Source organism: Euprymna scolopes, chromosome 7 (genome assembly GCF_053919585.1).
Source record: "Euprymna scolopes isolate OS-2025 chromosome 7, ASM5391958v1, whole genome shotgun sequence".
Classification (NCBI taxonomy): domain Eukaryota; kingdom Metazoa; phylum Mollusca; class Cephalopoda; order Sepiida; family Sepiolidae; genus Euprymna; species Euprymna scolopes.
The window spans coordinates 133,200,555-133,217,214 of NC_136488.1; the positions used below are offsets into that span (position 1 = coordinate 133,200,555).

General features: G+C 35.0%; 1 long non-coding RNA gene across 1 annotated transcript; it reads right to left on the reverse strand.

Annotated features, from left to right (window-relative positions):
• Positions 1-4,022: 4,022 nt before the first annotated feature.
• LOC145279950 (uncharacterized) lies at positions 4,023-14,138 on the reverse strand. The gene is made up of 2 exons (XR_013868492.1): positions 13,948-14,138; positions 4,023-7,246 (listed from the first exon to the last, which is right to left on the reverse strand). It is a non-coding gene; the product is annotated as an uncharacterized LOC145279950 (long non-coding RNA).
• Positions 14,139-16,660: the final 2,522 nt, after the last annotated feature.

The window sequence follows — 16,660 nt, forward strand, 5'->3', positions numbered from 1 at the left end:
TGAATAACGTACAGCATCACATTCGAGATGTGAGTGACGTCACGATTGTAACAATCAGAAAATAAATGTTGTTACAAAAAAAAAAAAAAGAAAAGAAAAGCAAGTTGAAGTTCCTTTCTATTCTTTGTCTACTTTGTGACTGAGATTACAACGTGTTGGTTCCAGGACAACACTACAATTTCCCGCCACCTCGGATTAATTTTTCTCTCAATATTTCTTCCATTATGTAAAAACTTCATATCACAAATATATTCTTAAAGGAATCGTTCACAGAAGGATGAGCCACCGCTGAAAATGTTGAACACCTGCATTTAATATGATTCTTGCCATACATAATACACACAATTACATAGACTTAACAAAACTGAGTAAATTTCCGTCATTATAAAACAAACAAATGTGAACTTATATCCACCAAACTAAAATCTACCTACAGCCATAACTTCTCAACAGATACCACACTATCAGCCAAGCACCAACCTTTGTCCCATCGCCACAATGTTGCATTCCTGTGCCTGTTTTACAATTTCTTTATCGAAATGTGATCTGATGAACTCTCAACACTTGTGCCCCCTCGACGTGTAACATTTTCATTTTCATAAGCAAAAACGAATAATCAACAAATGATAAACAAAAGGACACATGCGTTTATCGACAGCTGTTATTGCAAGCAGGCAATCAAGCACTAATTCGATTCTATAAAAGTCTGTGTATATACATGTGTCTTGTCTTCATCCTTTTGTCGTTGCTTTCCATGTGTGTGTAGCCGTTGGTTTGTATTGTTGGATCATGCAAGGGCTTTGATCTTTGGTTACTCAAAAAAATTAATGCATGGAAACGTAAGGAGATTGACAATTTTTTTATAAAATATAAGCTAAATTAAGTTATTATTTAATTTCCTCACTTAATTAAGAATTTGGCTGACGAACAAACAGGTTTTGAGGAAATAAACTTTATTCCCTTCATTTTTGACACGTTTCCTTTATGGCTTCCCTGACACAAAAACTTTCCCGAAAACTCTGTCTTCATCCAACACAATTACCTGATAAAAATTTAACACCTGCTTCTTGTGTTGTTTGCTGGGCACACTGAGTTTGTCCCATTCGCTGCTAGGCTGTCCTGAGACGCACTTAATGACATGCTCTCAAAATTCATACTAGCTGACTTAATCTCAGGCATAAAACCCTAATAATATAACAACCATATATACTGCCGACTAACTGGATAAGCAGCAAAATCCCACTCCTTCACTGTTAAGGTCTCTAGATACTAAAAAGCTGTCTACTTTAATAGTTTTTTTCCTTATACTCCTAGACTTTGGAATTCACTCACTGTTAATGTAAACAGACATATCTTTGCTTATATAGGAGCCGAGTTCTCTACACAAACACAAACGGATTACCTTTGGGCAAACACGATTATCGCCCCTTTAACTCTGGTAATAGCATTCTTTACCACAAGGGGGCGATACAGCCACCTTCACTTCTGGTTCAGAACAGCCCCAATAGTTACATTAGAAGGATCTGTCGAAAGAAAGGACTGAGCTGTCGGATCAGGGTTGACGTAGGGAAGCTCACGGATTCACTCCACATGTGAAAGAAGATCCTCTCTCCCAGACGAAGCTCTCATCTTTCGATGCATCCAAGACTGCTCTGGTGTACTACATTAAACTTGTCTAAACTTAATATGAACAGACATCTATCTACCCACAATCCCCTTTTACATCCCAGGTGGCAATATGCTTTGTTTTGGGCGAGAAAAAAAAAGAGTAAAAATACTTTAGTTTTCTAATCCCTATTTTCATACATGTTCTACTATATTAATGTTTTGAATTTTTAAAGATTATTTTAAATTTCACTTATTCAAGGTTTAATTGCATTTCATGGAGCTGTCTTGAAATGAGTACTTCGGTTAGTTTTTAATAAAATTCAACCCAAATGAGTTGGGAGATGGTGGAAAAATATTAAAATATTTTGTTATAAATAAAATAGAATATAAAATGTGTTCTTTAGCTGTTTATGGCGTTTGTATTGTCAAATTTAAGCAACGTTGAACTTTGTCAGTACTAAATGGGTGACCATTTGGAACTTCCAGGTGCTGCATGTGCTCTCCGCTTATCTCGGCATTGTTTCCAGTCGTCCTGAACTTTTCCTTGCCACTGGTCTCAGACAGTGCTGATTCAGAAGAGGTGTGGTTGGGGGATTGCACAACCCTTGTCTAGAAGTGTAAGCCATTTGTACTTTCAGAACAGTTTCAGATGGTTCGCTGTTACACACAAGTCCTGGTAGGTGACTTGTTTGTAGTAGACAGTTCCACAGAACAAAATATTCTTACCGTGTCGAAACCCGGGAAAGAACATGTGAAATTGCTCCAGAAAAGGTTTAATATTTATGAAGCAATTCTGGTTTCTGATTGGTTTGTAGCAGAACGTGAATTAATTTGATTTGTCAGTTCTTAGCAGCATCGTTTATAAATAGAATCGTCCGACTGTGTGGGATCATACCCCATTACTCCTCCTGGATGATGGGATGTCTCCTAGCGGCTTCGGCTGCAGGGAGACAGGGTAGTACAAGTCAAGGATTCGTCACTTGACACTCAGCCCAACAGGTGAGGGGCCGGGAACCGGCCCAGCACCTGTTGGACTGAGGTACACCGCCTGGGTAATACCTAGGAGGTCCACCCTCCCAGGCCTTGCCACCGGGCTTTCCGGTGGGGCAAGTTTATTGCTTGCTGCCTGAGGCGCCCCGACCGGGGAATGCCGACGGGGTTACTCAGGCAATTTTTAAAATTGCAGGAGTGCCCCTCTTTTAGGGAAGCCTGCGGGTATCCCACTTTCCAGGCCTTGTGCCAAATAATGCTGATGTGGGCAGCATTTAAATAAATACCCCATTACTACTCCAAAATATTGCAACACCTTGTCTCACAATTACATGCATAACTGCCCCTACAGGGAGTATCCTTTGTCGTTCGAGACTGAACGGAGGCATCGGATTGTAAAATCTTTTATCTAATGCACTATCTAATATTCGAAATGAAAGAAAAAAAGCAGACAGCAATAAAAATCTGAGGAAACTTGTGGTCACTTGATATGATGTAGAGAATAAATTAAATCAAAAGATGAAAATAAGAAAGTTTACATTTATAGCAAATACTTTGCACAAATGATGAACATACCATGAACAATTTCTATTGTGAAGATGTTATTGAAATAAGGCCCTTATAAGCCACAATTGCTCAAGCTCTTACATCAAACATAAAGTACTTATGGATTTTCGTACATTTATTTATATATAATTCCTAACTTATAGAAAAAGGTAAAATCTCAAATGCAACTAAATATTTAGGCTTTTTTTTTAAATGTAATATTAAGTTTTAAAAGTTTGTCGAATTAATAGTCGACCATAATATTTTCAAATGAAAAAAAAGGCAACTGCAATATTTCAAGTTTTACTTTGCAAGAACACTTCTTTTACAAATGGAAGATCAGAATTATATATAAACTAACTTAGATGCCCGGTGTTGGCCGGGTGTTTGGAGGTGTGTGTGGGGCAAAAAAAAAAAAAAATGTTGTAGTAGGCAGGCAGGCTCGAACCCGTGACACGAAGGCAGAAACGGTGTTAGTTGAGCAAAAAAAAAAAAAAAAAAAAAAAAAAAAAAAAAAGAAAGAAAATTGCGGAAAAAAAGAGTAGTAAGAAGACTCGACCGGTAACATGCCAGAGGAGAAAGAGGTGAAAAAAACAAACTGTCTTACCAATATGCCTACCATGGTTGTGACATCACAGGCGGCTAAAATAACGCCTTTTAAGTGACGTCGTGAACCAATTTAATACAAATAATGAATTTTTTAAACCCAATCAACTACAAACAAATTTTCATTGCTTTCAACCCTTTGTGTAAATGTTAATATCTTGCTTTCATTTGGTAAACAATTCTTCTTGTTAATCATAGATATTAAACATTGCATTGAAATAGTTGATTTTCAGTGCATTTTTTTGCTCAACCAACACCCTTACACTCACCTCCACTTTCTTTTCTGCCTTCGTGTCATGGGTTCGAGCCTGCCTGCCTACTACAACTTTTTTTTTTTGCTCAACACGCACTTCCAAATACTTGGGCAACGCCGGGCACCCAGGCTAGTTTTAAATAAATTTTAAATTTCACCCGATACAGTTAAAGACCAATGTAATATATTTGAAACTTTTTTCAAAAGATTGAAAAATTGGATTGCATTGTTGGAAAGTGTTCACATTTATGAAAATAACCTCACACAAATCATTAACTCGTTACGAATGGATGCTATTTTCAAGATGTTAATATCAAAATATGGCTCTTATAAGTTCCAATAGCTCAGGTACTGGTGTCAAAGAAAAGTTACTATGCCTTTTAGTACATTTATTTCTATACTAGCGAGGGGTACCTGGTGTTGCCCAGGTGTTTGTAGGTGTGCGTGAAAAAAACCCAAAGCTTAAAATGGGAAAAAAAAACAGGTGCCCGTGAAAAAAAAAAGGCCTTGATAACGCGCAGTTGGAAAATAGTAAAGTGTGACAAAAAAAAAAACAGGTGCGCATTTTTGATTGACGTGATGGCGATAGCTATTCAGCAGTTAGCATTTTGTGCGGGACAGTTTTTAATGAGGTCAATAAATCGGTTTGTTTGTTTTTAAAAACCTGCTCCCTCGTCTCGAAATGAAAGCTACCGTCTGATATGACGAAGTCGACATTGACCAAACGTTACTTAGCTCTCTAGAGACCACTGGCTCTGGGCCTGTGATTAGAGTCGAGTTTCGCTTTTTGTTTATACCGAAAACCGAATGTAACGCGTGCCGATGCGGAAAATGTGGAATAATTAACATTTGAAAGTCAATAAAATTAAATAGACAGGCGAGCTCCGTGGTTAACTGGGAGATATTACAATTTATAGATGATATAAAAAGTTTTAAGAAGTTGTGAAGCGAGCGAGCGCTTCTTTGAAAGAAGCCTTTTGTGGACATTGAGGAAAAGCGTACATATATACATACATTTTCGCTTTTATATTTATAGATAATACCTAACTTATAAAAAAAAGTTCACTCTTCCATACAAATAGAAATCAATAATGTAGGATTTGTAAAAATGCGAGTTTTAAGTAATAATATTTTTTATTAAGAAAATACAATGATTTACTTTGGAAAAGCACTTGACTAAATTCATTTCAATAATTAACAGATGGAAAAAAATATTTCTATCCTAATAAATATGATTCATTTAAAACTTGTTGAAAAATAATAAAACAAAAAGTTGAAAACTGGTGTCAAAGAAAAGTTACTATGCCTTTTAGTACATTTATTTCTATATTAGCGAGGGGTACCCGGCGTTGCCCGGGTGTTTGCAGGTGTGTGTGAAAAAACCCGAAGCCTAAAATGTGAAAAAAAAACAGGTGCCCGTGAAAAAAAAAGGCCTTGACGACGCGCAGTTGGAAAATAGTAAAGTGTGAAAAAAAACAGGTGCGCGTTTTTGATTGACGTGACGGCGATAGCTATTCAGCAGTTAGCATTTTGTGCGGGACAGTTTTTAATGAGGTCAATAAATCGGTTTGTTTGTTTTTAAAAACCCGCTCTCTCGTCTCGAAATGAAAGCTACCGTCTGATATGACGAAGTCAACATTGACCAAACGTTACTTAGCTCTCTAGAGACCACTGGCTCTGGGCCTGTGATTAGAGAAGTTCTTTTCTCTCTTTTTTTTTTAATTTTCTTGCTTTGAAGATTGTAATGCTGAGTATGGGACAGCCAAACCAGCTACCAACATTTCCCTGCTTTTTATTAAAACCAACCGAGAGCTCTTTTTACTATCCTCGTTGTTCCCTTAAGTGCAATTGTCTGGATCTCTTTTGCACTTGGTTCACCAGAAATATTAGTTAGATAGGACTTCAGGTTCTTCTTCATAAGCCCTGTGGCACTTATAATAACTGGTATGATTGATATCTCTCTAAGATTTCGAATTTCACATGTGTGTTCGCATATGTATGACTAAATTTGATTTCACTGAACAAGAAAATCCACACACTTTACAAGAATATGGTTTTTCTCCAGTATGTGTTCGCATATGTACGACTAAATTTGATTGCCGAGAACAAGAATGTCCACATACTTCACAAGTATAAGGCTTTTCCCCCATGTGCATCCGCACATGTGTGACTAACGTTGATTTTGCAGTGAAAGAATAACCACACACTTCACATGTATATGGTTTTTCTCCTGTGTGCTTTCGCATATGCTTGGCTAATTCTGATTTCTGAGAACAAGAATATTCACATACACTACAAGTATATGGCTTCTCACCCATGTGCATCTGCCTGTGTTTGGTTAAATTTGATTTCACAGAATAAGAATGTCCACATATTTCACAAGAATATGGTTTTTCACCTGTATGTGTTCGCATATGAGTTGCTAAACTTGACGTCTGGGAAAAAGAACATCCACACACTTTGCAAGAATATGGTTTTTCTCCCGTATGTGTTCGCATATGGCTAGCTAAATGCGATTGTCGCGAACCAGAATATGAGCATAATTTGCAAGAAAATGGTTTTTCTCCTGTATGTGTTCGCATATGTCTAATTAAACCTGACGTCTGAGAACAAGAAAATCCACATACTTTACAAGAATATGGCTTTTCGCCCGTATGCATTCTCATATGTTTAAGTAAATTTGTTTTCTGAGAACAAGAATATTTGCATAATTTACAAGAATATGGCTTTTCTCCTGTATGTGTTCGCATATGAGTGGCTAAATTTCCTCTCTGAGAAAAAGAATATCCACATATTTCACACGAATATGGCTTTTCTCCAGTATGTGTTTGAATATGTGCTGCAAGGTTAGATTCATGCAAGCAAGAATAGTTACATATTTCACATTTATAAGGGTTGTTTGTGCTGGATTCTTGCATGTGGTCAGAAAAAGTTGAGTCAGAAGTAAAAGAAAAACTAAAGTCTTTAGAAGAATAAAATGTTTCCTTAGCTTGCTTTTCCATTACTTCATTTCCTTTGGATTTGATTAGAAAATGATGAATCAAAGTTGTCATGACAGTATTATTTTGCTTTTGCTTTGGAAGCTTATGCCTTTATGACAGATTTTTTGTTTTATGAAAATACGATTAGATATTCTTTTATGGTAGATTCTACTTTTGTATCCCACACAAGAAAAATGCATAGTAATTCATAAAGAAAATGATGATTCATCCAAATTAATCCATGGATTTAAGGCAGGAACATCTGTAAATATAAAATAAATAACATTTTAAATGTTATCATTTACAAGTTAATGCATTCAATTAAAAAAAAAAAATTATAATTGCATTGAAATTTCAGCTCAATAGAATTCACTATGGGATGTCATACTAAAATAATAGAATATATTTCCACATTACACATATACTTATAGATAAAAGCAATAGTTAAGAGTAAATTTTACCTAGAGGTAGTGGGTTCAATTCTAGGTGGAAAAAACATGAAAAAGTAATCCATCTGAGTGTAACTTTGAATGTGAACAGACTATGCTAGTAGATTAAATTTAGTTAAGAATTTCTAGATTTTAATCAAATTCCATTTTATATCAATCAACTCATGACGATGTATGTTGTGCAATGTTGTTTTTCAACCATTTTTACTATATGAATAATGGTTGTTACTTGTGCAATTATTTCTGTGTTGTCTCCTATTGTCCAAATTTTCATCTGTATATTAGTTTAGATAAAGCTTTCTATTGGTAATTGAACATGTGTGTAATCTGTAGCTCCACAAGGAAAGAGAACTGAACCTAATTCAAAAAGTATTGTTATCACACATGGCAGTATGACTGTGACAACTGTCACATCAACTGAACAAGAAACATAAACCGAATGCTCCCAGCTACACATAAACAATACCATCGATGCATTCCGGCACAGTACCAAACACTCTGTTGACACAACCTGACATTGTCCCAAACAACTCCATCGACATGATGCAAACAAGTTACTCACTGGACCATTTTGGCATCATCTATTTGTAGCCCTTGGACAAACTCATTTTTGCTGAAGGTGGGTTTGATACACAATTCTTGCATGCTTTTGTGCATGCTTGTTACATAATCATATTATAATTTTTATGATTATTAGATATCACTGTTTAACCTTTTCTGAATGTAAATACTAGTAAATATGGCGACACATAATTTGAAGTATTTAATCTTGGAGATGGTACGACAGAACATAATACACAAGTAATGTGTGAAGCGAACAGAAGTAGTATTTCAATAGCAGATCTAACCTTCAAAATAAAAAAGAAGTAGGGAGAATACGATGTACTGACATTGTTGGAATATGTTAGCAAAAATAAACGAAGCTGGTACACTTTTCAAAGACGAACCTAGTTTTTTTTTCCATGTAGATACTATTTCCGACATTCCACATTTTCATACCGATACTTTGAGGTTTTAGGAAAAGCATGTAGATGTTCACTAGCCAAAAGGTCATTTTGAAAAACCAAACTAATTTATATTGTCAGTATTTGTTATTTTTAAAATTCTGAGCTTATTTAATATAGAAAACAATGATGTAGACAGAGAGTGATACACATTAGAAATCCAAAAGATGTGTTGTGTTGATAAGCAGATAATAATAATAATAATAATAATAATAATAAAAGGAAAATTAATTTTAATGAAAACATTTTTTATCTGTGACATCAATAAGTCAAAATAATAGACAAAAGGAATCTAGTTTTATAAAAAAAAATGTTTTAAAATGAATGTTTGAAATCCTGAAAGAAAAGGAAATGAATAATTGAAAAAAAAATGTACGAAGATATGTAACATACAATAATGTATTGTAGTTTCCAATTTACACAACAGTCTATTGATTGTTTAATCGTCTAATGAACAGGTAAAATAAAGAATACAAATACCATTTCGATACAAGGTACATTATCTTGTTTATTTCATTGAGGGGAATTAACACTGTCCTTCTACAAAAACGAAAGTTTGAAACTGAGTTATTTTCCTTTCATGAAAAATATTAGATTCATAATTCAGAGTTAAAAACCATCCCTTATCTTGCAGCAATAGATGGGCGAATGGTGACTTTGTAGAGATATAGGATACTCTCAGGTGGAATTTTTTTGCACAGTAGAGAGAGTCCACCTTCTTTGCAGCAGTTTGGCAATGTCTTCAATGTATTTGTTCTAATTCATATTTGCTGTGAATGTTAAGTCAAGGAGTTTGAACAAAGGGCTTTCAGGTGGTGTGTTATTACAGTGGTTGACAAGATTTATTGAAGGAATTAAAGTTGGATTAATATATTTATTTTGGTTGGTGTAATCCTGAGTGGTCTCCCTTGCATCATTAAATTCATTTGTAAAAGTCACTAACCGCATTTTTTTACAGATTTCTTCTCATTAAAATATACAAAATAGGCTGGACTGTATTTGTCGTATCCTACAAATTTCCTTTTTCCGTTCCAGGATCTAATTTTGTTTTATTTTGCACATAGGCGTAACACGTTGTACCAAAAATGTTCATATTTTTAACATTTGGTTTTCTTCCCTTTAGTGCCTCATAAGGTGTTAGTTTTATTTGGTGATTATAGCACCTATTTCGAATATAAGTAGCACACAGAAAAGCATATGGCCACAGCTCGTGAGTTACACGAGACTCTATTAGCATGCATCTCGATATTTCCAATAACGTTCTCCATCCTTGTTCCGCGGTTCCATTTTGATGCTGTGAGTAGGGGGCTGAGGTCTCGTGTAAGATTTTATGTTGAACAGAAGTGATTTGAATTCTTTTGATGTGAATTCGGAACCGTTATCACTTTTTAATCTCTTAACCCTTCCATAACGAGCACTATCGGCCAGAATTGTTTGTAACGTCGACTGTGTTGATTTTGTTATTGAGGATATAGTCGTCAGTTAATGTTATGGCATACTTGTAAGCATTCATACTAACAGGTTCTATTTTCCCAGCCAAGTCACAATGCACTAGTTCTAATGGAAACCTAGCCCTTTCGACTGGTTTTCTTAATTGCAAATTTTGCATTTTTCCAAGAGTACAAGTTTCACACGGTGGTATGGTATTGTCTTTTTCAATAATGGTCATTCCCTCAACAATAGTCAGCATTTTCAAAATATCGGAAATATTACAATGGCCGAAAATTTTGTGCCACGTGCTCAAGTCGCACCTTGTGTTATTAATACTATACTATTTGCAATGGATTTATTTCAATAATAAAGTTTCCCCCTTTTCTTTATTTTAAATTTAATGCTGTCCTTGGTAGTTAGCATAGCATGGTTTTGTATAAATTCCACACTGCAGCCTTTCCCTATGGCAGCTTGTACCAACAATGTTTTGTGTAAATGTTGGTACAAATAAAACATTTTTTAAATAACTATTATGTCTCTTTTTATAAATATCGTGTAACGTTATTTTTGCCATTCCTTTCTTTAACGCTATATTATTTTTTTGATCTATCAGCAAGCTCAATATAATGTTCTTCTGGGTTAAAGTCATGTTCAAATGTAACAAATGTTTTTTCATCATTAATAATATGGGCAATAGCCCCACAATCGACTAATAGTTCAAAGTTATCAGAAATAATATGAGGGTTTATTCCTAACTTGTAGTATGAATGGCTGTTTCCTTCAGCTTGTCTTTTTCTGCAGAATTTTGTATCATGAGTTCTTACTTTCAAAAATTTTCACCACCTGTTTTTGTTACAGTTTTTTGCGAAGTGGCCATATGTGTTGCACTGGAAACACATGGAGGGTTCTTTTTTATTTGATGTCTCCATGATGGCGTCTTCCATTTTGGGTTTCATGTTTTCTTCATATGATCATAGTGATGCATTGAATTCCATCAAAGTTTGTGGTGTATCTCTTTGGGTAACTATAGCTTTTAATGTGTTGAAGGTAGACGGCAACCCCTTGAGTAACCTAGCTGTCACTAATGCATCTGAAATTGTCTCTCCACCATTTCGTAAAGCAGCTATAGCTTTTTTAGGATGTATAACGTAGCCGGTAACATCTACGTCCTCATTTTTTTGTAGGGTAAACAGTTTGGTATACAAGACAATAATTTTTGGTTTGCCTTGGGACAAATAATGTACACTTAAAATTTTTAAAGCTTTCCTTCCATCATCTTTTGCATCTCGCATGATTAATGCCAAACTTCTATCATCTAGAACTTGGATAAGTTCCGCGAATATATCCTCATTTCTCGGCAGGTCAATTTCATCATCTTCCTTTTTTAACTTGGCTTTTAATTTTAGCCTGTAAAGGTGTCCCATGAATTTAATTTTGAACATCTCATAATTATTTTCATCGCCATCACATATTAGTCATCTGGGCCCATAATCTGTTAAATTAGACATGCTAAATGTATGTGGCAGTCGATATCAGTAAAAGAAAGGTCCACATGTGGAGATGGATTATCAACGTCTTCATTTTAAGACGGTTAAGACTGGAAAGAAAGAAACATGACTCCTTAAGGGGAGAGTCCTCAAACCAAAGGGGGATAACTTAGGATGCTAAGGTTTACTCTCTTAACACACCCTCCCCTTATTAAGACTATCTTAATAATAATCATAATTATATCAACACGGTAACATAAGTATATAAGTACCGTAACTTTTATTGGCTACATACATTTATTTATTGTATATTTATTTATTTTTTTTTGCATAGTTGAATCTTTGATTAAAAAATAGGCAATTTCACAAATTTTGATGACAATAAAGGTATGGGAGGGTGGAACATTCGTTGATCATCATTCAAGCCTGGACAATGTTAGATCTAGTGTGTTTTTGTTTGGATATTTTTTCCGATTTAGTGGGTTTTTAGCAATATGATGAAAAGTCTAGAATCCAGTAGTTTTATTTGGATATTTTTCTTTCATGATTTAGCGGACTTTGAAAATCTTACTTAGTCGGCAACAATGTATGGATGTACATGGTAATTCAATGAGGGTAGAGATGTAAGTATGTGAAATTTATGTAAATAAATTTTAATAAATTTATAGTTTTAGAGATAAATTTTTACATAAACTAAAACTCGAAATGTCGACTTCTGCAGGTTTCTAGGTATGCTGACAACGAATATCACAGTTAAATTTGGGGCTGATAAATTGTTTATCAGATATGAAAACATATATCCAACGTAAATGCTAATTTAGTCCTTGAGAGCAATTTTGTTTTTTACAATGAAGGAGTTTGTAATGCGCATGCGTGCAACTGAAACAAATGACAAAGCAAATATAAAATAAAATATGTATTATATACAAAGCCAAAACAACGCATTATTGCAAAATAAACAGACATTTATTTTGTTTAAAATTTATATTGTAATTCATAAATATATTTCGAAGTAAAGCTTCGTCTTCAGTATGTCTTTCTTTCTTTTTTTTTTGCCATGTTGTTGTTGGAGGAGAGAATCAGCAAGTAGAAGTTCGTTTGTTGTTTTTACGGTAGTTTTTTAATCTTGGAACGGTGCGTTGGTCACGTGGGATTTACGTTAAGATTTTTGTTCCTCAGAAGCGCTGGTTGAGTTTGAATAAAATAAATACGCATTATATACGTTTGGAGCCAAAACAACGCATTATTACAAAATAAACAGACATTTATTTTGTTTGAAATTTATATTGAAATTCATAAATATATTTCAACTTCCCCCCCCCCAAAAAAAACGGAAAAAAATGTGGTGTTTATTGTAAAAGCCGTTTTTAAATAGGGAGGTTCAGGGTGTTTATTCTGAAAGCCGCAAGAAAAAGTGAAAAATTATTATTTTTTTGTGTGTTGTCTGGTCGAAAGAAATTGTTGATTTTTTTTTTTTTTTTACACGCATGCGCATTACTAGTTGTGAAAAAAAAATGGCTGCTAGAGATTACATTAGCTTTTACTTTGGATAACAAATGTTTTCATATCTAGTAAACTATTTATCAGCCCCAAATTTAACTGTGATATTTGTCAGCATACCCGAAAATGATTACAAGTAGTCGACATTTCGAATGTGAACGGTGAGTTGTAGTTAATGTAAAAAAAAAAAAAAAAAATACTGTTTTAGATTTAGAAGCATAAATGAATAACAGCAGAATTTTGCTTTTAATTTTAATTTAAGCCAGAAATCAGTTTCTTTTCGCCAGTTTAAAAATCACTTTTTAGAATTTTAGTCACGATATACAACAATTTTATTCCATTGTATAAAAAAATAATAGTCGATATGTTTAGTTCGAAAAAAGCAAATGGTGCTTCTACACTTTATCGCAGAAACTGGAGACGCCATTTTATTTCGCGTACTGGTCGTTAAAATCCAAGGGAGAAATCAGTATTTTAAACTATGGCCAAAGTTAGAAATAAATAACGAAAAAATTAAACTATATAAACTTCCGGAAAGAACTATGAAAAAAGTAATAAGTAAAATAAAGAAAGTAAAAGAGAACATATATCCATAATTGTTTAATTGGAAATGTTTCGATTTAATTAATGAAAACGGGAAAGTTTTTCATTGAATTTTAGTTTAATTTATTCTTTTTGGAAGCAATCGTTCTCCAGTTTGATTTTTTTTTTTTTTATTTCATGCTTCGGCCATAGTTTAAAATACTGATTTCTCCCTTCGGTTTTAACGGCAGGTGCGCGAAATAAAATGGCGTCTCGAATTTCGGCGATAAAGCGTAGAAGTACCAAGTAAATTTCAAAGATTTTAACAAATGAGGTTCACTTTTAGGTTTAAATAAAAGTTTGAAAAAGAATAAAATCTCGCGCTCTCCGTTATAATTGTACTCTTTCATAAATGAAAAATAAAAGAATAGCATATTTTGGACACGTCTCTGTCGTCGTACAAATTAAAGAATTCAAATATGCTACGAAATAAAAAAAAAAACAAAAAAACACGTGATCAAGCAAATATTAACATCTTACAACTAGACCAACCGAAATAACAAAACTTACATGTATTTATAGTGAAATTCGATAACTTCGCCATTTTTCATGAACAGATTTTTTGTTTTGGTTTGTGTTCTCGTCGGGCTGAAAAATTGCTGGTTGCTGATTGGATAATATTTTCTCGTATTCATGGCATCTTTAAGTGGGGGGGGGGGGCAGTAAATTCCTGTTGCCATCAGAAATTTAATTTATAAAACTCACTTGTCCGTCTGTCTCAATATTTTCAAACTTTTCCGAAACTAAAAGTCGCAGAGTGGCGCTAACTTTTTTATGGCCCGTTCCGTTCTTTAATGGGTTGTTAGCCGAGCCGGTTAAAATGGTTTTGGAGGGTCAAAAACGGATCAAAATTGAAAACACATTTCATACATTCATGTTAGTTTATTTTTAATCAGTTCATTTTCATGCCACGTTAGTACAGTAGTGGTAACGTCACTAACTTTAAATGCTAGAGTTTTGCTTTCGGTTTCGATTCTAGCTGATGGTACCGAAATGCATTTTTTTAACTTCTGAAATCACGACTCTGTAATAATACGAAATATGGACAAATTAAAATATCATATTTAAGCGTATTTTACGACCGGGCAAAGATCCCCCCCAGTCTCTCTCTCTCTCTCTCTCTCTCTCTCTCTCTCTCTCTCTCTCTCTCTTGCTTTTGTTAAGAGTCGCACTTCTTTGTTTATAAAGCCATTCGGCGAAGTGGCTTCAGTGTCCTTCAACTTTTGGACCAACTTGAGCTTGTAAGGTACCATTTGCAGTCGTTTCCTTAAGACACGCCAGACAGTTGCTGGAGCAAGATGAAGTTCCCTTCTGGCTCTTCTCGCTGATTTACGGGGGCTCCGCTGAAAGGCTGTCCGAACTTGCTCAACTGCATCTTCTGAAGTTGAAGGGCGACCTGTTCGCTTACTTGGGCACAAACACCCATCTTTCACAAATTTAGCATGCCATCTGACAATGGATTTCCTTTCAGGGGCTTCTTTTTTAAATTTCCTGCGAAATGCACGTTGAACACATGTCCACGATTCAGTCTTTGCAAATTGGAGGACGCAAAATGCCGTGTCTTGTTTAGAGAACGCCATTACTGCACCTGGAAAGATAAGACGAAAATCATTAGTATGACCAAAAACTTGATTCAGCAAGCTTTAAAATGGCACCAGTTTCATTTTTCTACCTGGAATAGTTCATGAGATATACGCATTTGTAATGTTCCCAAGACTTTTGAAACACCCTGTATAATGCAGATTTTTTTTTTTTTTTTTTAATTTAAAGCAAATATAAATATATATATTATAAATAAAAATAGAAGTTTTATTCAAACAGTCTTTATTTAAACTTTTATAACAAAATTATAGCCTTTATAATAAAAATATGTTTAAGCACTGTTTGTTTTTTTAAATTAAACATCAGAGGGTTTTTTTGTTTTTACATCAAACATAAAAATATAATTGTTATAAAAAATATTTATTAACTGTTTTTTGAATGAAACTGATATTTAAAAAAAAAAAAAAATTCGGCCAAACTTCTTCTCACCAACTCTCGACTTCAAGTGTAATCTTCACCACTGGCCAAAGGCCACACTGGCCTGCGCGCCCTCCGGGGCCTGGGCGACAAGATCAAAGTGTTGTATCTGTTCCGACAGATGCTGCAAGCAAAGACTAGCTATGACTAGCAAAGACCATATGTGGGGGTAACCCCACATATCTGAACTTGGTCAAGGTAGGGATCACCCTACGACCACAGTTACTATCCAGCTCCCATTTCCCACCTCTCGGGAGCAGGATCCCCCTTTCCCTCCCCCTCCCTTCATCTCCACATTAAAAAACGGCCTTGTGCCTAATTTGCTCAGTGGGGAAGCAAATAAATAAACAGCTCCCATTTCCCACCTCTCGGGAGCTCGTCCCCTTTTTCCCTTCCCCCTCCCTTCACTCCTCACATTAAAAATCGGCCTTGTGCCTAATTTGCTCGGTAGGGGGAGCAAATAAATACCAACTGTAATCTTCACCGACCGTTCTCACTGTCTTTCTCTCTCAGCTGTCCAAAAAAGAAAACTGCTCTGTGCTTTCCCCTTCATTCTTTTTTTTTTCACAGCAGTCATTACCCTCATATGCAAATGTTATATTCGCATATCCCTCTATATTTACATGATAAACCAGAAAGCAGCAGCAGGTGCGACAGTCAATAATGGCGACGCTTAGACAAAGATGTTCGTCGAGTTAATACAAACGAACTCAATAAATGCACACAACAATTTCAAAGCCCATTCTCTCACATACACACATCAATAGAATAGCTCGCAAATCACTTCAACCAAGAAAACTGCCAGATAAGGCTGCACAATAAAAGAGAAGACCAAAATGTAAAACACAAGCATCGCAGTAAACGCAACTTAGACAGCATATTAATGCAAATAAGTATTACACAAGACATTGCAACAATCCAACACCAACTAGGTTACATTCACAACTTTTTCAGCTTTAAATCAATATAACACATGCATACATACCCCAAACAGACGGTTCGCTACAACGCATTAAGACACAATAAACAAACACAATTAAAATAGCAAAATATAAGCTAATTATCAATTTACCCTTTGTCTTCAACTACGTCCGCCACACCACTATGAAAACAGTAGCTGTCGCGACAAAAGGTCAGTCACCCAGTGTTACAGAAAATCTATTTCATGGGATAATTATCGGCTCCATTGGATTCCTTCCTGGCG